At 31.8% G+C, this 25,496-nt stretch overlaps 1 protein-coding gene across 1 annotated transcript in view; it reads right to left on the reverse strand.

Moving 5' to 3' along the window:
- LOC118190630 (BMP and activin membrane-bound inhibitor homolog) overlaps positions 1–25,496 on the reverse strand; it is a 127,994-nt gene that overhangs the window by 26,516 nt on the left and 75,982 nt on the right. The window lies entirely within an intron of this gene.

Below are 25,496 nucleotides of genomic sequence, written 5' to 3' on the forward strand. Positions count from 1 at the left end.
AATATATTGGACACTAGATCAGAAAAGTTTTGTCACTTATTTTGCTCTGTAAGAAACTCTTTAAATACTTTGCATAAGAGTTAGCACATTATTAATAGCAGCATTATGAATATATTAGAAGCGTTATTAATAAACTACACGGGTAATAATTCAATAACTGCGATTTGTTTTTCGGAAGAAATTTTAATTAGATATTCCCGCCAATAGCCGAGTAGATTAGGCCAAGTGTATTTAATTTCCAGGCGTAAGGTTAATACCAGCGAGTTTTCCTTCCACATTCCTCTACGAAGGTCTCATTTCTAACATCCAAGGTTATTATGCCACAAGATTTGCTCTTCCGTGACGTCACTGCTTTTCGTGCCTTTGTTTCTCTCGCTTCTGTACGTGAAACGAAGACACATAAGAACTCGAAAGTTGGAAAGAAGCTAATCTTGTTTGTCTACTGACCTTGCTAAAACCTATAGCTCTCGCATCTTTCACAACCAACACACTTATCGAATTCCTAGCGATCTACCACAGAGGAAATCTACTGCACAGTGGAAAACATTTTGAAAAAAATTTGCTCTGGAATCAAACTGTGTTCGACAAATAATCTTAGAAACTTGTAAGGAATGCATATATTCGTACGCATTCGAAAATTCATGCTTTACGAAATGAAATGAAAAATATCAATCTCTGTGGGTTCGGATAGATCTGGTTTACCACATAATGGAAAGCAAGAAATAAACTAATATTGCTGCTAACATTTAAAATTTTGCTAATGTCTGTTACTAAAGAAAGTCGTTCTTTATATCTTGAAAAAACTTTGAGTTAAGTTAGCTTTTCTGATTCTAGACTGGATCTTAAATGCTGTGATCTTATATTTTATAAATTATATTCTTGGAACTGTTAAGTTTTGCCAACTTTTGAGACCATATAATATTCTAACAAAAAATACTTCAACTAAAAGTATTACATGTAATAATAAAAGTTTATTGCTAAAACAATCAGTTAACTATGTATGGTTGTCTTAGTGACAGTACTAAGTAGTAAAGGCACAGCTTATCACTTAAATTCATAATTCGAAGGTGACAACTATGTTAGAAGACAGTATTGAGGAATCCAGTAAAAAATTTCAACAGCATTCAAAGCAACTGTAAATAGTACGTACTTTAAGCTTTCAGTTTCGAGAATAACTGTCTGTAAAAAATAAATAAAAAAATGAATAAATAAAATAAAATAAAAAATATTAATAAATAAGATCAATTATTATTCCAATGAAATTTACGGTTTAAAAATCCTTGAAATTTGGAGCAGGTATGAAATTACTTAGCCATATTTGACATTTTGTCAAATTATTTCAACCCTGGATGTGCATGAGCACGTTGTCAACAGTTTGTTAATGATGTTTCCATCCAAGTCTGCATCATTTTTTTGTATAAAACTTGCAATTTTAAATCAATAATGTGTGAACATTTTTAAGATATTAATAATTAATTACTAATATATAATAATTATAATTAATTACGTCATAATTAATTACTAAATATATATCGAGATTACACAATGAAATAAATTCCAATTTAGAAATTTCTCAATATATAAGTCTGCTTAAGCTTTAAACTTGAGTATTTTGTATGGAACCAAAAAAAAGTGAGTGGTTCTATTCACTAAACTGCAAATATAGTTCTGAAAATTTTACATCTCAAATGAAATTGGTTGATCTTTACATTATGGTAACTTGGCGATTTTTTGGCGAAAATTTGGCGACCAACTCTCATACAGCAACCCTCTATTTTTTTTTCCCGCCGCCATTTTGTCTTCACGAAGTAAAGACATGTTTCTTTTCTTTTTATCTACTGAACACTTCTTCCAACAATCTACTAGCCGAATTACACTTATGCTAGAAATTTTATTTAACAAAACTGCTTAATCATGACAAATATTCACTGCAAAATTGGGAAAAAGTGCACAATACTATACTCCTTACGCGTTTTTCAAAATAACACATACACATAAACCATGTACACGTCGACTTATTTTTACTTAAAAACACATCCCAGAATTACACAAAAATGGCATTGCGCACACTCTTCACTATATCCATGTACACTGCTTTTTCCTCATAAATTAGAAAAATTTCACGAAAATACATGACAATTTTCTGAATCTTTAAACCCGGTAAAAAGAACATATATGAAATTACCTGATCGCGAAAAAGTATATACCCTCTCCAAATATGAACATTTCCACATATAAAATAAATAAAATATCCAAAAACTTTTACCTCTAAATCATCTATTATATTATAAACGTCGCCAACGAATTCATACCGCAAACATTACAAATACTTAGTGTCAAATATTTAAATTATTTCCATACACGTTTACTTCAACTAAAACGTATACCAAATTCCTACAAACATAAAATTCACAAAATAACTATCATTTAATTAAAATATAATTAAATTCAAAAACACTACTTAAAATATAAATAAGCACATACATTAAATTAATAAAAAATAGCTTACAATCCTAATTACTTTAAACTAAATCATTGCTAATAACAATTTTCCCAATAATACCAAATTACTTTACTTCCACCTTACATTTACAACAATGCCTAAAAATAATATCCTCAAATAATTAAAAACTAACTTACCTAATCTTCTTCAGAATCTTGATTACGTGTCCGATAAACTTTTCTTATTTCTGTTTCAGGATCTTTAAAATCATACTTATAGTTCACAGCAAGGTACCAGATAAAATAAATAACTTAATAAAACATCTTTACTTCTATCTCGCACAACCTTAAAGAAACACTTATTACTACCCCTTTCAATCCTACTAAATACCCATTTCGAATTCACTTTAGTTAGGGCCATGGGATCCAAAAATTAACGAACACTTGTTTCACACAACACAGAATAAAGCCAAATACAAAATTTCCAGATTTTTTCCCGATTTCCCCCCTTTTCCGATTAAAGAACCGTAATTCGTCCATTAATACCACATGACATATCCCATGATCTCTCATTTCCCTCACACAAAATAATGCGTAATCGGAACTGAGTACTGCTCACATTATTACCAAAGTTCCAGGTAGTAACCTTTATCGCCTCCAAAATGTCGCCAAACTACCAGTTACCATATTCTAAAGATCAGCCATGAAATTTAGACAGAATTAAATACTGCAATCTCTATTGAATATGATATATGAAAGAACTGAAAAATCTTTCCCCTTGTAGAAGATGGATTTGTCCTAATTCCGCTAGCTATTTCAAAAAAATATTAAAACGAATTTTTAGTACATGAAAACTTGCTACGTATGATAAATTACAAGAGTTGTGTAATATAATGGGACACTTAAAATGTCAGGAAAAATCACACTCCGCGCATTTTCATCACTCTCATAACAGTAGATGAGATAGAAATAAAATAACACTATGCTTTAGATTGTCACCGATGTCAGATATTTAAAATACGAAATATATATTGCTTAAATGTCAGTAATAAATCCAGTGTTTAAATATCAATATAATCATTAAATTTACAGTATTGTATACATTACAGTGAGAATACTTAATACGTTAGAACCTATTTTACATACAGAAATTTGCAGTTGACATTTTTGAAAAGACTTTTTTTGCTTATAAATTGCCTGATTTCTTCTTATTATTAAAGTTATCGAATATTTGCATTACTATAGAAAATTTTCATCTGACATTTCAAAAAAGCTTTTAACACTAGACATTTCTTAACTATTAAAAATTTACTTTAATTTTATAATTTTTACTTTTTACAATTTACTTAATAACTTATCTTAGAAACTGAAGACTATCATTAGAAAAAATTGCATCAAAGTTTCTACGACCATGAGTAATTTTTAACGAATTTAAGTTCTTTCTCCTTCAGAGCACACATTGATACATTTTTGCTTTTAATTATGTAAATATAGTTTTGTTTATTTTTTATTATTACGTATTAATCGTATTTTATACATACGTTTACTTATGTAAACTATTATTTTAATTATTAATGTTTCGAAGTTTCTTGATACAAAATTAAGAAAATATAATAAAGCAAGCACTCTGAAATAGTTTAATTTTCTGTTCATAGATGGCAGCACCATCTAGGAAGGCAAAGCTGCCTGATTGCCACTCCTTGCCCATCGTCAGTCAGCCCGGCGTCCTCCGCATCAGCCGGCGCCTCATACCGTCCTCATCCGGAGAGCGTTGATGCTCTATTTATACACACGCTGGCATCTCGCCATCGGTTTTAACTGCGGATAATAATAACAGACGGCGACAGGACGGAGGGCACTTAAAAGAAGAAGCCGTGATGTCCAATCGCTCTATTGTTTGGAGAATTTTTGTTCGCGATTTTTTGCCCCCCTATGTGGTTGACGTGAGATGGAAAATGTTTTGGCGACTGCAAGGGTGCCACGAAGTCGCCAAGTTCCTGAGATGAGAGAATCAGTATGCTAAGAATTCTTTGCCGAGGCTTTACACTTCCCACGAATTTGATAAGAAGCATTGTTATGTTAGGATAATTGGAAGATTCAGAAGAGGAGATGAATTACTGTCCCCAGCACAAAGCCTTTTCTCCCCTCTTTACTCTACTACAAATCAGGCAGGCAGGCATCCATCTTCTGCTATTTTTCAAAATTCAGCTTTTGCTTCGTCGAATGACTCAGAGCTTGAATTATTTATGGTCAACACATGCAGGATTTCGTGAACATTAAATTTTTTAGGAATGTGGATGATTTAAAGAGTCCATCTACCATTTATTGAGTAAAAAAGTTCCTAAACAAAAAATAATTGATTGTTTTTTACATTTTCGTAGTTCCCTGAATAGTGTTATGGTTCCTCTGTCTGTAATGTGAGGGTTAGTTTGTTTTCTTTCTAGATGATTACGACAAAGCACATTAAGGTCATTATCTAAGGGAAAGCCTCCGTGGAGGAATTTCTAAGGGAAACTGTGTGTGAGTTGTCAATACCAATATCCGTATACACTTTAGAATGTGAGGAAGTTTTCTTCGGAAAATTAACCACAAAGGTATCATTTCTCTCAGGTAGATGGCCTCGCATGTTTTGCCCCAGTTAATTAGTTTGACATTACAATAGTCCAAACGCTATATTTTAATACATGAAAATTTTTGCTTCTTAGAAATGGTTCCGAATGTTGAGATTCTTAAAACTACAAAAATTAAGGAAATTCATCAAAATTCTTTTTCAAGCAGTTCCTTGCATTTTTAAATATAATATAAATTAGGGTGACGTATAAAGCAATAAATTGAGCAAAGGTGGAAAAAATATCAGATGTGCTTCTAGGTTTAAAAAATTATTATTTTCGAATCGTATGCAAGAACTTTTCCTGCAATTTTAAAATCTTATCATTATACTTATCTTGATCAATAACAGTGAAATGTACAATATTAATCCAAAAATTTCATGCCTAGACAGGTGACAACAAAATTTTTATTCATAGATGCAGATAAAACAATTCATGCCAATTATTCTTTTCTAAAAAAACAAGAACATATTCGTGTGTGTGTGTGTGTGTGTGTGTGTGTATTTAATTATGGCAAAGCACACTAGGCTATCTGCCTAAGGGGAGGGATGCTTTTCGTGGAGGACTTTCTAAGGGAAACTGGCTCGTATACACGTTACACATGGGGAAAAACACGCAAGAACATATTCATTTGCACTTAATGAAATTTAAAAATAAACTGAAATTAAAATTTGTTACTTTTGTTTGTGATACAAAGATAATACTCAGAAATACTCAAAAATGTATGTTATTTACGTTACAGTTATAAAATATCTCGTGCAATGGGAAAGTTTTAAGGTTGAAAAGATTCACACTAAAATCCTTGAACCACGAAGTACCTCTTTTTCTTTCTTTCCCTCTTTCTACCCTAGAAACTCATTACAAATGCATTTACGTTTTAGTCCTTTTCTGATTATTGTTCATCGTTGTTGGTCTAAATATTCCTTTTAAAATATTCATCATAATGTTATAATTAACCCCTATTTCGATTGATTACATTTAAGCTTCCACTTAGATTTGAAACTTTCATACTTTATTTTGTGAGCTTAAGATTCTTAGGTTCCTAACAAAACGCGTTTGTTCCGGAACTCAAAATCAGTAAGCATGAGTTCTTTTAAGTTATAACGTTGCGCGCCTCTAACTAGCACGCAACCAAGAGGTGACTGTGAAAGCTTGTATAAACCACAGAGTCTTATAAAGGGTTTAAGTCCCTTTTTATTCAACGTACTAATTTACAATTGCGTTCTCTTGACGCTTACAAACGGTGCCAACTCGGCAGTCAAAATAAAAATAAAAACCTGAAAAGAAATTAAAGACAATATTCTAACTACGAGGCTCTCTCAAATAACTAACTCACCGCGTTTTACAATACGGCTGCTAATTCAGCAGACTTGAAGCTCACTGGAACAATTGCAACTACTTCCCGCCAAGCACATAGGCCGCAACGCGGGGTTTTTCAAATCTCTATAACTACCTCCGCGCTCGCTAAGTAAGAATAACTCTCTCTCACCGAACTTGTTTCCTTCTATTTAAATCATACTACTTCCGCTGATAATTTGAATGCTTGCGCGTTCTACTCAAATTTACATATTCTGGCATTGGCAGTTCCAGGGGAAAGTAAGGATTGACAGGAAAGATAGTTTAAACTTAAAATAAATGTTAGTTAAAATAAATATAAACCCTACAAAGTATAATAAATGAATAAAATGAAAATTTAAAAAAATATATCTGAAAACTTTCAGATTTTTTTCTAAATAATCTGAAAGCTTTCTGATCTTTCTAAAGAATCTGAAAGCTTTCTGATCTGAAAAAAAAAAAAAAAAAAATCTGAAAGCTTTCAGATTTTATATTACGACCAAAAGGGCGTTTTTTTCATTTATACACACACACGTTTCCAGAGCATTTGGGCTAAAAATATTTAAAAACAGCATATCTTTAGAATTTTCGATATACACTCTCTCGCGCGCTGGAGATAAAAATATTTGATTCCCTTCACTGTTGCCACTGCTCGCTTTGAAATTGTCGAGGTTTTTAATCAAACATTCCTTAAAGTTTTTCCATATATGAAATAGACAATAAAATAAAATTCCAAATTCAGGCTTCCAGGTGCCCATGTTCGGGGGTAAAAGGAAAATTTGATGACTCTCAAGTACAGTCTCAAGATCAAGAAGAGCTAATCCTCTGAACCTCGAAAGCATACCCATTTAAGTAGTACATGAGTTTAGTTTTAGACGAAGGAGGTTCTTCGTGCACGCATCACCACGTTAATAATAAGAAAAATTCAATTCTATAATATCTGTAACTAAGAGCCCTCGACGATATTTGGGGTTCCAAAAGCCGAAATGATATCCTTCTCCGAGCTCTCTGACATCGCACTAGTACTGCATCTAATCCTCCTTCTTTGGCGAACCAATGAACGTCCTCTAAACACACCTGCATGTTTTTCAAGTTACTAATCTGGCATAGGTAGCGTATTAGGCAATTGCCTGAAATGTAGATCCCATTTCAGCCGTACGAGAAGTTCACGACTAAACATCAGCCAGAACAGCGCAAATTCGGTAGTTTTGTGAACTGCACTTCGTATACCATCAGGAATAAACACAGTTCTGGGACTTAGTCTAATTAATTCCAAGGCACGAACAATATCATGTAATTCTGGACTTTTCAAGTAAACATCTTTGCAAAACCATTCGATTGCAGATGTACGTATATGAATTGTCTGAGTCTTTTTCATACAGAAGTTTTATATAGTTCTTCAAACACGAGAGACGTGAAATTCGTCTCCTGATCTGAGTGAATAAGAAGGGGCATTTCAAATTCTATTAACTGCGAAAATCGAAGCTTCTTGGTCTTGCATGCTCTAAGCTTCGCGCCATTTTCTCGAATAATCAATGACAAGGAAATGTATTTGTTGTCATAATTATTCTAGAAAGCTTTCTGAAAATGTGCAGAGTCATTCTCTTTAATGATGCCTCTATATTCTAGCGAAGTAGTCACCTTCATGCACGTATTCGTGCTCCAAAAGCATTACAGAATTTGTACCATTTTTAGACATCTGTCTTGGCCTTTTCCCAGAAGAAACATTCATGCATTATTAGAAGAGTTTTCGTAACATCAACACGTCCTACATTAGAAGTATCTTAAAATTATGAAATAACATACGGAAACGAGGTCTTGGTAAGATGAGAACCCCCCTCGAAAACCTTTCCTTTATCAGTTTCGCATCGGCGGTAGATAAACTCGATCTCAAAGACGAAAAATTTTATCATAATTTTTAACAAAATTATACATAAAACTCCAGTCACATTTGCTATTATTAATTTAGAAAAACAGTTAATTATTCTTATAAAACTTTAAAATATAAGATAATAACGTAAAAAATAAATAAATAAAAATATGAAAGCTCTCAGGTTTTGGGGAGTCTTTTACCGTTTTGTGCGCTACGTTATTAAATATCATGTTCGCACTTAAATCATAAAATTCAATTCAACAGCAATATCACAAAATATTTAAAAGAGCATATGTATAAAATTTCCGATACACTGTCTCGCACGCTGGAGATAAAAATGCCCCCCCCCCCGTACAGTGTTTCCATTGCTCACTTTGAAATCGTTGAGTTTCTTAATCAAAAATTCTTTAATGATTAACAAAATACAAGAGATAATGAAACAAATTCTAAATTTCGGCTTCCAGATGCCCATATTCGAATGGAGGACTACGTTACTCAAAATTTGATGTCTCTAGGTACCGGTGTTTTTTCACTGTGCGAGAAACATACCTACATTCATGCAGATTCTTCATTATTTAATTTCTTTAAATATAATGCAAGGCTTTAACATTTGGTGGCCACAATAGTAACGTGAACCAAGGCAAAATTCCAAAACGAAACTAATAGCCCTTCTGTGTTAGGCTAAAAATGTTTTAATGAACATGCTTGTCGAAAATGTGTTTGAAGAACTTCATTAAATTCATTTGCATTACATTCAGTTTGTAAATAAACTAATACTGATCGATAAGAAAGTTAAATTCTTAATAATACGTAACTAAATTTCAAGTTTCCATACAGGTGTTTAGTTTACGCATATTTCATTGGTAGGATTACAAAGACAGGTTGATGTAAACAGGAATCTTTTTAGACGATATTCTCCAGGGAAACTTCCAGATCTTAGTAGCAAGAACTGTTTTCCAAGACAGATGCGATAATCTCAGCGAAGCATTGTAACCAATGTGAAATTTTCAGAAGTATTATAACAAGTGAAAAATTATGAATGGAATGAATAAGGAATGACAACAGCCACACATTTGTTAACCTCGAAATGCTAAGTGAAAGATCGCAGTAGCAATGATCCTACTGAATAGTTCTTTTTTTTTTTTTTTTTTCCTTTTCCTCCCCCCCCCCAAAAAAAATTCAGCTCTGTGGATTTGTATACCATTTTGATTCAACAAGATTGTAGAGCTGATTTATTTATATTTGCATACTTCTCGTAGCATTACTTCACGCTCAACTAACTCCGCATATCTTTTTTAGACCAACTATGGAAAATATTCAAACATTAACTGAAACATAGCAACTAATTTTGACAGCCTCATGAATAACCAGGGAAGATATTTCGACCTGTCGTCGATTACATACCTTGAGAACTTATGGGGACATAACCTTGAGAACTTAGGAAGTTTTGCAGTTTTAATCGAAAATACTATAAAATAGTATTCCTTTTTTCTTAGTACTAATTTCTCGAGGGCACTTTATATATATAAAATTAATAATGTAAAAATGTAAGAACTTTCGAAACTATAATCTTGCGCATTTGCTGCTAAGATTGACACAAAATAATTAATTTAATTAAATTATAACCACATATGCAATCTAGTGAATTTATAACTAAGACCACAATTTTTTAATTATTAAAGAAAGTAAGAATGAAAATCTTTTCTTATTTACTAAAGAGCAGACGCAAAAGTTTTCTTACAGATATAGTGATGATATCATTGCATTCAACAATTTTAAATCTCATCGAAACTAGCAATATTTACCCATCCTGTTTAGAACTTCACAAAAATCAACAGAGGTCAATTTACTGTTTATTATCTAGATCTTAGGATAATTAATTACTAAGAAGTGAGACTTTTTGACAAAAGTAGAAATTTTTTAAAAGTAGAATTTAAATTCAAACAATTTGAATTAAATTTAAATTTCAAACAATTAAATTTTCATTTTTATTTTCTCCAATAAATAATTAAAAGAAAAATTGGTCTTAATTCAGACTTAATTCAGGTTCATAAGATTATATGCTACATTACAATTTCACGTAATGATATAATATATGTATATACATATATATATATATATTCGAATTCATGAAATTTGAGAATTTTTGCATAATTGCTGTATGGGATTGGTGTTTGTTTTAATGTAACTGTTCCATTTTATCTCGTATTTTGCATTTAAAATGTTTCTACTTTGTCAAGTGTTTTGCTTTTTATTCGCAAGCAAGTTTCCAGATTTTTTTATTGCTTACATATTTTTTATAATTATCAAAATAAATCTGAATGAGAAAAAATTCCTTTTGGCTTAAATAAGCAAATTTAATGCTTCAGGTATGTTTTCCGTATATTCAAAACTGCAAATTTACACACATCAGGACTTTTTTCCATAACTATTTACACTGCTAATAATTTAGTAAAGTTAACACTAACAACAATAATAACGCAACTTGTCACTTTAAACTTCACAAATACAACCTTTCAACTTGAACAAAAAGTATTAAGAATTCTAAACAGGAACAACGGCACGCAATGCGTCGATCAAGTTGAGAGAGGGTATTACGAAGCGTTCGTTCACTCCCATCGTGGCCAGAGAATGAAATATTTGATCGCGTGGAGATTTGAGCAGCAGGAGGGAGAAGTAAAAAGTTTTTAGTGACATATCAAATGTCCGCTGGAATTCACTGTCATCCTTTTTTAACAATGGCATTTGGTTTTACTTTAAGTGCGGCTTCGAAAGTTTATTTTTTCAAAGTCACTATTGGTAAAAATGTGGATATTATTGACTTTTTGCAACTTTTTCAATGCGTTTGCTCGATAGGATGGATGCAAGGGTTCACGTTGTTTAAAAAAAAAAAAATCGAAAGTTGTAAAGGGATTTAAAAAGCTTATAAATTCTAGACGGCCTTTTTTTTAATATAAAAGGCCACGGAATTTTTATTTTATTACGTGAGAAAAATAATGCTAGATAAATGTGTGGCATTTTTTGTGTTAGGAAATGTTTGCCTTTCCAATTAGCACTTTTTGCGTGAGAAATGTTTGCTTTTCCAACATAACTATTGTACGGCATCAAACTCTAATCCATGCATAATTATATTTTTTACAGGTTAGAAATTAGCTACTGAGTTTCTTTGACTCCTTAATGTATCCCACCGATGTTCAAACTGTATTCGATGGAATCTGTTCCACAAATCAGAATCAAAATTCGAAAGACTCCTTGAACACTATCGCAAAACTAACCATCTAAAATAATTAATTAAATATTTGGAATGTTAATAACATATATAACAGTTACATTTACGCAAAATAATCTATTTCTACGAGTAAAATTGCAATGAAATATTGATTTTCTTTTTGTTTTCCACATAAAATGCATGCAATACTGACATATTTGTAATGCTTTCTAAACTTTTTTTTTTTTTTTGAGAATGCTGGGTGTTCCACTGAATAAACAGATATATAAGATAAGAATTCTAACTTAAATAGCCCCTTAATTATTCATTTTGATTTGACATTTCCACTTTCTATTCTAAAAACAGTAATTGATCATAATAAAATTTTCTAAGCTGCGTCATTTCCATATAAATCCATATCACATGACTTGTACATAACGCTTGAAGAAATAGCTTACATAAGCCTTCAGCCAATGATAATTTTAAAGTTTTAGTAACTATCATATCAAAATGATATCAAAATCTAAATTAAGAGTTTGTCCCGAATACATCGTACTTTGCTTTTGCTTCTAGCCCAGGCTAGAGTATTGCTTGTTGCTTCTTTTCTTACCGCAAAGCTATGAAAAATTTAAATATTGTTGCGTGCGTATGGGTCCGTAATAAATTGAATGCACAAGTCCGATAAAAAGTGAATAAAATTTATTCTTATCACAACAAATAAAAACAAAATGCTTAAATTTCCTTAGAGATATTCGTACAATATCTCACAGCAGTTATCTTTTTAACTACTAAAACGCTCAACAGATCTTAATTCAAAACAGAGAAACGTAGAGAAAACTAATCCGATCTCGCCGCCAATATGCTACAGTAAACAACGACAGTTTTCTAAACAACTGAATTGAGATGCTTTCCTCCAGCTTTCATAAGCTTTTTAAATGCACGAAAAAATTCTCGTTTTTTTCTCGATAGCAGAAGTACAATTACGAGATATCTATTATTAAAAATTTTAAATGCGCATGCATCTGTATTTTAATTTTTCCGGCGTAGCTTTCTCTTCAAATTAAGTCTCGTGCTGCATTGCACGGGAATGCAAAATAATTTTAATTACAAATTCTACTAAAATTAGCTAAATAAATACAAAAACCGTAATAATATTTTGAAACTGACACGATTAATTGCCAAGTTATTTGTGGGCGCAAATGTTAATTACATCTAAAAATGAGTATTTAATTCTGATACGACTGCATCTTATTGCATCAATATGACTTTTAAGTATTTCTACACTCTGTTTCAAAACCTTCTTTATCAATATCTACACTTATTGCGTATATTTAGTTTTGCGGTTTGCTCAAAGAAACTTTAATTTTAGTTCTTCGAGCCATAAAACTTGAAGACCACGAGTGATAATTTTTCTGTCATTTCAATCCGGTTTTTGTGAAATTTATTGAAATGTTTTATTGTGAAATTTTACATCCTCATAATAAAGACCTTTTGCAAGCCTTCTACGACCAGATCTGCCTTCGAAGCGTGATGATAGCTTGATTTAGTTGTTTGTTTCTAACAGTTTGGTTTTTGTTTTCAATCAAGGCATTTACAGTTACATTCAGTATTAAATACTGAGTGATGATTTACTTAATTCCCAACAGCCTTCAACAAATTTTAGAAAACGTTAAAAGGCGTTAACAATTAGCTTCTATCACAAAAAAGAAAAGAAAAAACACACTAATTTAGTGGTGATCATACCAAACAGGTAAAGGAAGATCCTGGCGGAAATCAACTGATTTTTCACGCTTCCTGGAGTTGATCGACTAGGTTTCGTATCTTTGACTAGACTATCTTTAAATGGATGAGAATGCAAGGAACAAACCACTTTAACGCATTCATTCTCTGACTTGGTTAGATTGGTCGGATCTAACCTTGATTAGTAGGTCTTCACAAATTGAAGGAATAATGCATTCAGTGGCGTAGCACGAAAGGGGCGGTCTACCAGGGCAGCACAATTTTAGGAATTCCAGTTTGGGGTAATTTTCTATGAAATGCACTTTTTTTTTATATACGGCAACCATCTTCCTGTACCTTGGAGTTAAAATACTACTTGTCAAACACATCTGTTAACCGACCGGAGACAAACCAATACTAAACATCACACAGCTGTGCATGGTAGCTCCTCTTTCACGAATCTGTTTCTTTCACAAACATCTGATAAATTTGGAAATGATCGCGTATTCCATATCCTGAAGGAAAACAATTCTTAGCATCCATGTCACCTTCCCATTTGACCAAACCAAATATTAATTAATATAGTGATGTAATACCACGATTCAAAAAACTGATTTCAAAACATTATCAAGAAATACGTATTATTTAAAAATACCTAGCTCTGTTCTGCCTGCGAAGCTATATACGTTTCACAATTTAGAAATTATCATATTCCGCTTTCTCTACCAAGCAACAGAAATTTCTGTTTATTTTAGTTCATACCGAAGATAAGCTTGTTAAACAAATTCAGTTATTTCGTTACAGAAATTTTGAGCGGTCTCTAAACTGTTCAGTAGAATGATAAATCATAGAAAGCAGATAAAAATACAGAAATACTGAAGTGTTCAGGAATGAGAACTACTAATCAGTCCACTATGGCATTAAATGTATTTTGATCATATCTTACGGATCTTAGGAGAAAACATGCTATTAAAAATGCCATTAAAAAGGCTTATTAAGAATATTTTAGAAGAATAATATAGTGATATTAATGAAAATAATACTCTTGCGCTAATAAATAATTTGCAATAGAAATCTAATAAGAGATATAATGATTTTAAAGAAGCTGTGGACTGAGCGTATGACTTAGATTACGGCTTAGAGATCAGACTTTTAAAGCACATATTAGATAAGCGATAATAAATTTATATTAATGAGTTGCTTGTCAGATTGTTTAACACGCAATCAGAGAGTATTAAATGAGCTCGAATAGAATTATAACGAGCTCTTGCTTCTCGAATAGCTCTGGTTAAAACATCTTTGGCGGAGTATGTTGAAAAGCTTATTAGGTATCGTTAGGTGAACTATTCTGTAATCGTACGCTTCTTGTCAAGATTTTTCGTTGAATAATGTAGTATTAGTGGAAGGAACGGGATAGCAAATGGATCTCTTGTCGGGATTATTAAAATGCAGAAGAGTATATGTAAGGATACCTTTGGATTTCTGGAAATGATTTTCAAAATGTGGTGTAGTTCTAAACCGCTAAGCTCGTTAAAACAAGAAGGTGGTACTTCTATTTAACATGTTAAGAACTGATTCAAATACATTTATATTTCTGTTTACGTCATGCATTTTTTCGGAACTAATCATCATGGTAATATTAAGGGTCCTGCATTTTCCTTTAGCACCTCAGCGCTCAAATTGGGCAAGATTCGTTCTACGAAAATGTACGTGAACATAATGCTCTGGCATTTGCTAAATGTTATCGTAAACTTATCAAAAAGCAAGATATATTCAAATTTTCAAAATATATAAAAATTCGTTTTCAAAGCAAGAATGATTCAAATTTGAATTTTTGAATGAAACGAAAGCACAAATCATTTCCTTACAATAAAACGAATGTTAAGGAATCAAAAATGCAACTAAAACCTGTATATCTCAGAATCTTGAAAGAAATAAGTTGTTCATATTGCGAAGTACAAAGAAAAAGAAGTTTTAATTAATGATAACACAGATTAATGTAAAAAGTTTCTATATGAAAATAAAAAAAAAAAAGGTCTGAAATTAAAAAAAAAAAAAAAAAAAAAGTTAAGGAGGGGAGTTTAAGACTATAGAGGCATTAGGTTATTTCGAAGCAGGAGAGATGAAAAATGAGCAATGCCCTCGCCGAGACTCGAACAACGATCCTCTCGAACAGGAATACATGTCGAGCGTGCTCACCACTACACCATGAAGACATGCTAAGAAGGCGGGAAAAATACATTTTAAATATAAAAGCCCTTAAAAGGAGGGTATATAAATACAATTTTTATATATTCCTCCTTTTAAAAGGCGACTGGGGATTAGGGAACCCAACCGCCAAATCCTGGTGTTGCAGAAGAATCATCCACAAAACCTTTGGTTCGGGAGCCACTGTAGAAACATTACGATATTTTTTATATGGGAGATGTGAAAAATGACCCCCGAGACTTGAACCACGGACCTCTCGAATTCGCGTCGAGTGTGCTGACCACTACACACGACGGCATGCTAAGAAGGAGGGAGAAATACCTTATAAGAAAACAAAATAGAGCAATTTGCGAGGAACAACGTTAGAAATTGCAATATAAAAGTAACAATATTTTTTTTTTCAGAATTAATATGGATAGGTATCATCTTTGTTTTGGCATGTTTTAGAAAATTTTATGGAAGCCAATTTTTTACTACTGCATTGCACTGCAGTCATTAATATATCATCATAAAATATCATAACTTTCTGCTAAAAAAATGAAATAATTATTTTGGTACATAATGCTTAATAGGCATGGTTTGGGGTCTTCAGACATTGAGAACAAAAACAATTGTATTTGTAACTTTAGAATCAAAAACATAGAAGACGCAAATATTAATAAAAATTACTTTAGGTAATAAGTTATATTATAAATCACATTAACTAAATTATTATGAATTACATCAATCAGATGCATAATTAAAAATTAAAAAAATATGCAAACTGTTTGAAGCCGCTCAATTTGTTAAAAAATCCACTGTTTTAATTTGAATGACATTGTACCATGTGGAACACCAGCACCTAAAAGAAATAACAATTTACAAGGCCGTGTGAATGATAAATGAAATATTTTATATTTCATAGAATGCCAAATGAAATTCGTTTCAGAAAGTACGTTTCTTTTTCAGTCTCCTTCGAAGGGCATAGATATTTTTATAATAAATATTTTCCGTGAACAATCTGTTGTGCCAGTTCTTAAATTTCGGTTTAGGAATTAAGTTATGCATTTTTCTCCTGAATATTACAATCGTTGCCCAGATATTTATATTTAAAATTAATTAACATATAAAACACCATATTCAGCGGTAAATCTTTTTTTTTTTTCTTTTCTTGTAGTCAAAATCGTACCGATTCATTCGCTGCTGTGCCGCATGCCCCCCCCCTCAACAGTAGCTCCCAACTAAAGGTATCTTTCGCTTTCCATCCTCTTTTCAAAAGTAATTTGTTGAGACAGAGAACAGCAGGCGATAAATGCCCTTGCAGTTGTTACATATTTATTATAAAAATATCTATGCCCTTCGAAGGAGACTGAAAAAGAAACGTACATTCTGAGACGAATTTCATTCCTCATGAATGATAATAATAATAACATTTTTTATAGATAAGAAAATATTAAGATGCTTTTCGCCTTAAATTCTACAAACATTTAAAAAAAATCCATAATATCCAAAAAAACTTCGTTCAGGTAGTATATACTGCATCGATAACCGAACTTTTCAGTTGAAACGGTTTGACAAAATAGTGGAATGTTCTACCAGTATTCTAATGTAAGCAATAAATTTATCGTAATGTGCACGCAGTTAAGCTTAACAACTTCTTCGCGTGTCAAATTCGCGCGTCTTAAGGTCCAAATAATGCTGCGAAATGTGTTCAAAATCGGCGTTAGGAGACTTTCACGAAAGATGCATTTTCTCGTCGTAAATTACGTAAGATCACATTATTATCTCACGGGTAAAATTTGCGTTATTGCTCCTTCTGAGCATTCTAAAGCATTGAACAACATGAAGATAATAGTGGAATTTATTTAGATAAAATTCCTAAGTGTTTGAAAATAGTGAGTATTCATTACAATGATAGAAAGCAAGTATTACTTGTTTCCATGTATATTTTAGTTTCATCGCTATTGTACATGTGTTTTTAACATGGGCGATACCGCCAACTGATGACTGCCAAAGAGATATCGATGGAAGTAAAGAAAGCAAAGGTGATCTAAGAGGAGGTGCTGAGGAGCAAGTAGATAACACTCCCCCCTGAAAAATTTGGTTACCTAAAGAGTTTTTAAATAAACATTCACAAAACTTTACGCAACTTTTAAGAATCATACCAATTCATGTCAATCGAGCCGTCATATATATTACTCCGAACTGAGTGGGTGTTACTTTCTTCATTGACTACACGATGAAATTACTACTACTTATTAAATTGATTACTACACGATGAAATTACTACTACTTATTAAATTGATTACTACACGATGAAATGTGTTACAACCAGGGAACATAATGCAAGTTACAACCAGGGCTGGATTAATATTTAAGCAATACAAGCATGTGCTTGGGGCATCAAGGAAAAAGGGACCACAAAAGTCTTTAGGTATTCAGAAAATGGGGCACACACACACACACACAAAAAAAAAAAAAAAAAAAAGTCTTGTTTCCGGTTTTAGCATGGAATGTATGATGCAGCTAAAGCAAAACCGAGAGAAAGGGAATGAAGAAAAAAATGGCGCAAACATATGTGAGGGCAACAAAATCTTTTAAGTGCTTAGGGCCTCTAAAATTCTTAATCCAATCCTGGTTAAAACCTATCAGTCTAAAATTCTTAAAACAAGGTCCTTCTTAAATCAAGAACTGCCCTTGAGTGTTATGCAATATGCACAAGTATAAACTCTTTCACTTTGACACAAGTTCTCGCAATTTCGGCACACACACGGAGGTAAGAACCTAGGTTCGTTCTTATAATGACTATAAATACGTGAGAAATCTTTACTCCTTATCAATCAGTTTCCTTATTTTCGATGAAATTTTACTAACAGTTCGATGACGATCAAATGTAATGAATGGATATATCTAGATTTTCAGTGTACATTCAACCAATGCTTGTAGATCATATTAAAAAAAAAAACCTGATGTGCCACTTTTCAAAGACTAGAGCACGCTGCAGATCTAAATGGGAATAGAATAAAGAATACAAACTTTACAAAAGGAGCAGTAAGTAGAGAAAGATTGAAAAACTGCTGTTACGAAGTATGGATGTCTAGCTAGTATAGTATTTAGTAACGCTGATTGCCATACTGATGGGCCCAGGTTCGAATATTGGAAAATGCGCGGAAGCTTGTAAAATTACAGGGTACACAAAGGGACACTCAAAATACGAGACGGGACTCTCAGAGCACCCTCTACTCGGGGCGTTCTACCTGAAAACTGGGGTGAAAGTTTAATAGTTAGCAAGGTCTAGTGATACTGGCCTTGCTTCAACAAGTACCTATAATGAAGTATGAAATGACTTAAATAATGCACTCCTTCGTACCAGCTAACGTAATCACTTTTCACAGATCAGTGATTAAACAAACATTTACAACAATATTGTGTAATAAGATTGAAGGAAGGGAAGTTCCTTTAGATAAATCAAAGTTCTTAAGGCAGTTTGGAGTTGAAACAATTGTCAAAACTAGTAACGTGCCAGCCAGGCTGCTTAATGCAGTGAGACAAAGATAGTAAGTAGTCACCTGAAAAAGACTTGGGCTGTAGTTTCTCTATCGTTTTAAAAATACACTTACAGAAATGTTTAATAAACCTCTTAAAATAAATATGAAGCGCTCACCATTCAGATGACTTCCTGGTGATAAATCTCAAGTCCACAGTCACTAAGCATAGTTACTGCTAAAGCTTTAAAGACTTGCTTTCTCAGAATTGAAAGAAATAATTCTCAGAATCAGCAGCATGTCAAAGAGAGGTTTTTCGATCGAAAATGGCTGTCCCCAACAAGAAAGATTTGTTATTCCGGCCTCCTGTCGAAACCGATGTTTTTACGTTGCATCCGACTAAACTTTTAAGAAGGTCAAAGGAGCTCTCAGCGATTACCAGCGTTGGAGCTGCTCGCGTCTATTCCTAACAAGAAAGGGGAATGCGAAAGCACATGAGGTTAAATCACTATTGCTTGGTGGTAATGGTTAGGCTTAGGATCATTCCGCGAGTGAAGGGACTGAACAATATATCATTAATTATAACTTAAAAAAAAAAAAAAAAAAAAAAAAAAAAAAAAAAAAAACTAACCAAAGCTGGTGCCGCTTCGATAATAACGTGATGAAATACACGTCCTACTGGAGAATTCTATGTTCGAGTCTCCGTCGAAGTCGCTTTAAGCGTTATCCTGCGAGCGAAGGTGTCGAGGGTTCTATTCTGATCCGTTGGCAGCAGCTAACAGCATCGACTTTAACAAGTGCCATCTGTCCACGAACACCGCTGTTAAAAACTCGGAGCTGCGTAAACCAAGATCAGTTTGGCTCTCACTGTCGAATACAGATGGTGCCATCAAATCGGCAAGGAACATAAACTAACGTTACTATTTTGTCATTTATATTTCTAGCTCTAGCAGAAGAAATTCTGACAATTTTTAATGATTTGACGATTTATTGTGCTTCATATGTTTTAGAGAAAATCGTCAAATAAGTTATAACGCGTGCGCGCGCACACACACACAAATTGATTTCTTTATTAAATCTCAAATTTATCATTCGAAATTTATTACAGCAATATTGACTTGAAAGCGCCGTCTGAAATATTGTCATTTTGAATCTAAGAAAACGAAAGTAAGCAGAAAAGAAATAGATTTAACGATGCCAAGTCAGATAACAAAATTCTCTAGAGAAAGCATACGGCACACACAGTTAAAAATTCCCTTCTGCGCAAGATACTCAAGTGCGGTAAAATAAAGATATGCCTTAAGCAATAATGATAATCATAATAATGCAGTAGGAACTTCAGAAAAAAATGTTTGGTAAAAGAAAGATACACAGTCAAGATGTATATAAATTCTGCTCCTGTTCTAGGTATGTGTATTGTTATTGAATGTTCCCCCAGGTACTCCAATGTTTCTGTGATTGGTTTATCGGGTTCCAATAAGATTTCTTCCCCGCCGAGTTTCTTTGAGATCAATGGACAGCAGTTTAAAATTCGAATGGCGGATAAAGCAGAAAAAAAATTGCACTATGAAAGACACAAATAGATTATACGAAATGGCACTGTAAAAAATAAAACATTTAATATACGATAATTTGTTATCTATTCTTCATACGATCTTTATCGTTTCATAGTATCATAGCAAGATCTAATAGTTCTGTGTACAAGCAATTTTTAATTATAATAAAACAGAAATAAATATAATGTATTTTAGAAGTTATTAAACTTTTTTTTATAAAAAGGGGTTTTAGTGAATTTTATTGCATAAAAATGCAATTAATACAAAAATGCATAATTCTTTTATGCAAAATTTTAAATACAATTACGTTCGGCAGATGGTACTTTTACATCAGACAGAATGCATCGTTTTTTTTCTTTTTAATAAGAGTACAAAATTCCTCATAACGAGTATTAAATGGAACAATCATTAATATTGAGTACTTCTTGAAGATAAGCTAAAATGTATGTACAATTTGGGGGGGGGAACAGAGAGACAATTCTATATCTCCCGTTCTACTGGGCCGAGACGAAATTTAACTTGTGTTCTTCATGTCTCGAAAACACGACTGATGATATATTCTAATATATCAAATGTTGAATGATCTAAAATTCACTTAGTTCGAAAACAAGTTTTTCTAATATTTGTGCAATAGCTGCAAAGTAAAATAATAATAATTTATTTACTAAAGACGACATATGGGTTTCCTCTTTTTTGATACTTCTACTAAATTTATATTAGGAGATAATATAATTAATATTTCTTCAGTAAATAAATTATATTCTAACATATGCGTTCTGACCCAAAATCGGACATTTTCTGAAATAACATATTATTTTTTTCCATATTTCGGTTCTACAACTCAAATTATGCTCAAATATTAAATTTTGTAAAATCTGGTGACAAACTTACCAAGAAATTTAAATATTTATCTTGGCAGACTTTTTTCAGTTTCGCCAAGAATAATTCACTTTGCAAAGTTCTTAATTTAAAGTAACCTATTTTCCTTTCCCTTTTTTCAGTGTGCACGAGCGGAAAAGAAGGTACATCATTCATTCTTTCAAATAATTTTAACAAAGCGCGTAAAGCACATCTGACATTATTATCGCTTATAATAAATATGCCAAATTTCAAAACGCTCTAATATATAAGTTCAAGTATATCTTTGGAAATTTTAATAAAAATTTTTTGCAGGTATGACTAGTAATACATCTACTTTAAGGTGAGGGTAAAAATTTTATAGGTTATAATTAAAAGGTTTTCCGAAAATTTTATAAAAATTACAGAAACATGCAAATTTAAAAAATTAATCAGAAAATATCTGCGAATTTTAATTGGATTGAACTTTATTATGAAATTGGATTGAACAAATTATGAAAGAAGGATCAAGTAAGTTTAATAATAAAAAAGAAATATTAATAAATACATACCAAATTCAATTAATACTGAGGAGGTCAATTTTGAGTGCTATTTTGTAAAAAACTACTCATGCGATTTTTACAAAACTTGACGCTTCGGCATACTTTGAGTAGTAGAATCAAAATATAGATAAAAATAGGCATGCCATTTCAGAAAAAGGTTCGATTTCATGTCAGAATACCTATGCTAAAACAATGCTTTATATAAATTCAATATATATATCCTACAATATATATATATCCTAAGTCGAGCTTTCGAGACATGAAAAACGCGAGTTAAATTTCGTCAATCGGCCCAGTAGAACGGGAGAGATAGAACTGTCCCTCCTTTTTCATTTAAGTAAGTATTTTCATTTAAGGAAGTATTGTAATCGCGAAAAGTTTCAGGCATCATATTTCATCCCAAATATCCATTTTCACCGCTATCGAATACAATTTAACGATGTTTTTGTGTGACATTTGTACGTAAGGACAGGATAAAGGACTCTTTCCCCCCCCCCAAAAAAAAACTGTAAAACTAATTTAAATTGAATTCTGAAGAGAATTTTTCGTGGCGTCTGTGCGTATGTATCTCGCATACCTCAAAAACGAGTAGCCTCAGAACGTTGAAATTTTGTATATAGGATTGCTATAACACGTAGATGTGCACCTCGTATTTTGGTTGTAGTCGGCCGCACAAAAAGTATATAAATATTTGTATATTTATATCCACTATGTTACTCGGCTCAGCGATCTATTTCAGTTACTTTTTTCTCATATATTTGTAAATTGTGCATTTTTTGCTATAAAAATGATTTACTTATGTTGTTCTTATCTTCCGGTTAGGTTTTTATACCTTTAGTTAACCTACATGCAATAATTGTGGAGTTATTAACAATTTAAGTGCGGCTAAGCCTAATTTCTGATTAGTATACCGTCCATGTTTGTTTACATTTAAAACTTAACAGAATAGTGAATTTGTTGCCAATCTAGAGAAACAAAGCTTCCCAACAACAAAGTAACGTCTTCTTTCATTATTTCGAATTAAATTATGCTTAACTCATTATCGAATTAACATTTAAGTTATTAGCTTTTTTTATATATAGAAACTGTAACTTTAATTGTAAAAATTGTTTTTGCAACTGTTTTAAGTGTATTTGGTGATTTATGTTTTTCTATAGCTGGAAATTTTAATGAAAATATTTTGAATTTTATGTATTTTTGCCTTGCCGCGAAATCAGAACTGAATTAATTAGTAACGCATGCGCATTAGGTAAGCAGCGCTGAATCGTCAACGAAAAAGTTTTTTTTTTTTTTTATTTGTTTAATTTCTTTTATATATCGTTTTAGATTTATTATAGTATTTGAATAGAACTTATGGTAATTCTTCAGATGATATAATTTTTTGTACACTCTGAGTTTTAAAATGATTGTTAATGCTGTTAAGTGAACGTAGCGCCGAAGTGTCGCTATGGTAAATAATTAAATGAACTTTAAAAGAGTGCCTTTATTCTATTGTGTTCTAAGCGCTATCGAAGAAGTAGATTTTATTCAAAATTCGTTAACTGTTAATTCAATATGTTTAAGGGGACTCATACACCTTAAAACCCATAAAATGTTCGAATAGGTGACTGTTGCAAGAATTGGGATAACTTATTTATTTTACAAGCAATTACTACCAACTTTTTACAGCTGACTACATAATATAGCTGCTTTCTGAAACAGTAATCAGAAAGTTTGTGTTGCCACAAATATTTTTATAATTTAATCCACTTTGTGACAAAATGTTTCCACCTTGCGTCAGCTCTAAAAAGTTGGAAGTAATTGCTTTTAAAATAAATAAAATATCCCAATTCTTGCAACAGTCACATATTCGAAGATCATGAGGGGTTTAAGGTGTATGAGTCCCCTTAAATAAAATGCAGGAAAATTGTGTATAATTTAATATTCCATACAAGGAAGTATTTTTTTGTGCATGGTGTACGGTGTACAGCAGAAGCAGTATTATTACAGCAGTCACTGATACATGTCGTCGCATGGCGTCTTTCACATTGGCAACGGCTCGTTGGTTGATCTGAGTACTTTCGCTACACATATTTAAAAAAATATATAAAAAAATCGCAGGATTTTGGAATCTGGAAATCTAAACACCCCATCTATACTTATCTCTCCGTTTCCACTCAAAAGTAAAAAATAAGACCTTTTAACTTCTTTTTAGCCAAAAGTCAAAAGTACTAAGCAGCACTGGAATTAATTCATTTTTAAGAAATGTCAACAAAATCCCAAATACCTGCCTTTTTCATTAAATTAAGATAATTGTTGTTTCATATCATTTAGGCATAACTCTAATTTAAATTGTGATGTTTTTTTCTTTTACTGTTTTAACTGTATTATGGTGTTTTATGTTTTTCTCTATGTGTAATTTTTAATGAAGATGTTTTGTATGTTTATACATTTTTGCCTTGCCTCGAAGTGAGAACTGAATTAAATGAATGAGAAATACATCTGTAATGAAATTCGAGGAAGTAAGTTTAAATGAAAGGCAGCAAAAAATGTCTATAGTTTAATACGCCATAAAAAGAGGTCATGTGGCGTCCACATCAGATTTTTTAAATTAAAATTATTGTTGTTTCATATAAGGTAAACATAATGCTGACTTCTGACAATGATAACTAAACAATATACAAAGCGATACTTCTGACAATGATAACTAAACAATATATTCAGGATTCCAATATACAAAGCGATTTAATTCCAATTAAAATATTCAAAAAATTATTTTTTTTTTAAATACCTGTTTAACTTTTTAACAAAAAAATTATTTAAATATAATTTCTTTTAAATTTTTGCCGACTTTGAAATTATACTGTACGAACCACATAAATATTTTGCTGCTATTATTTACTTTCAAACATTTTTCAATAGATTTCAACATTTATGAACTGTTCTTAATTTTTAATTAGCTAACAGAACTTTTTGTTAGAAGTTCATAAAAAAAGTTATTTCACATCAACAACAACAAGAATTATGAGAAAGGACTGATTATAAACATGAAAAAAAAAAATCTATTTACATAAGCATTTTAGAGCAAGCAAAAGATTTAAAAAAAAAAAATATTACGCGTAGGAGTTCTTTAAAACCCCATCTTTTGATTCCTGCATATAACTTAAGCAAATGTGAATATTTGATGGATATAATGTAATTTTTTTCTTATTTTAAATTAGTTACTATAAATGAAAAGTTGAAATACTATAAATTAAAAGAAAGTAAAAAATCTTTTAAAAAGTTTCGTTTTCAAGTAGGAAAAAGTAATTTTATTAAGTACAAAACACAAACTGGTAAAAGGAAGAAATTTTGACAATCTTTTCAAAAATGCATAAAGCTAACAGTACATTTATTATCGCTTTTTGAAAAACGTCTAGACGAGAAATATGTTTTCCTACGCAAATTTAAATTTCCGAGGGCTTAATTTCAAAATATACTTTTAATATTTTGTTTAGAAATGAATGTAAAATTTTGAAATTACTTCCTAGATCAGTATTTAATACCGTATTAAGTTTCAGCTTAATGAAAAGAGTAATATTATCTACATAGATGCATATCAGTTTCAGATATTTTGAAATGCCTTTCGCCACACAGATATCATTTCTGTAAGATTGATATAAAGCTAATCGAAATTTAAGGTTTTCTCCTCCAATTACTTTTT

This window comes from Stegodyphus dumicola, chromosome 2, assembly GCF_044657685.1.
Source record: "Stegodyphus dumicola isolate Sdum_Otavi_A_Nest chromosome 2, ASM4465768v1".
Classification (NCBI taxonomy): Eukaryota; Metazoa; Arthropoda; class Arachnida; order Araneae; family Eresidae; genus Stegodyphus; species Stegodyphus dumicola.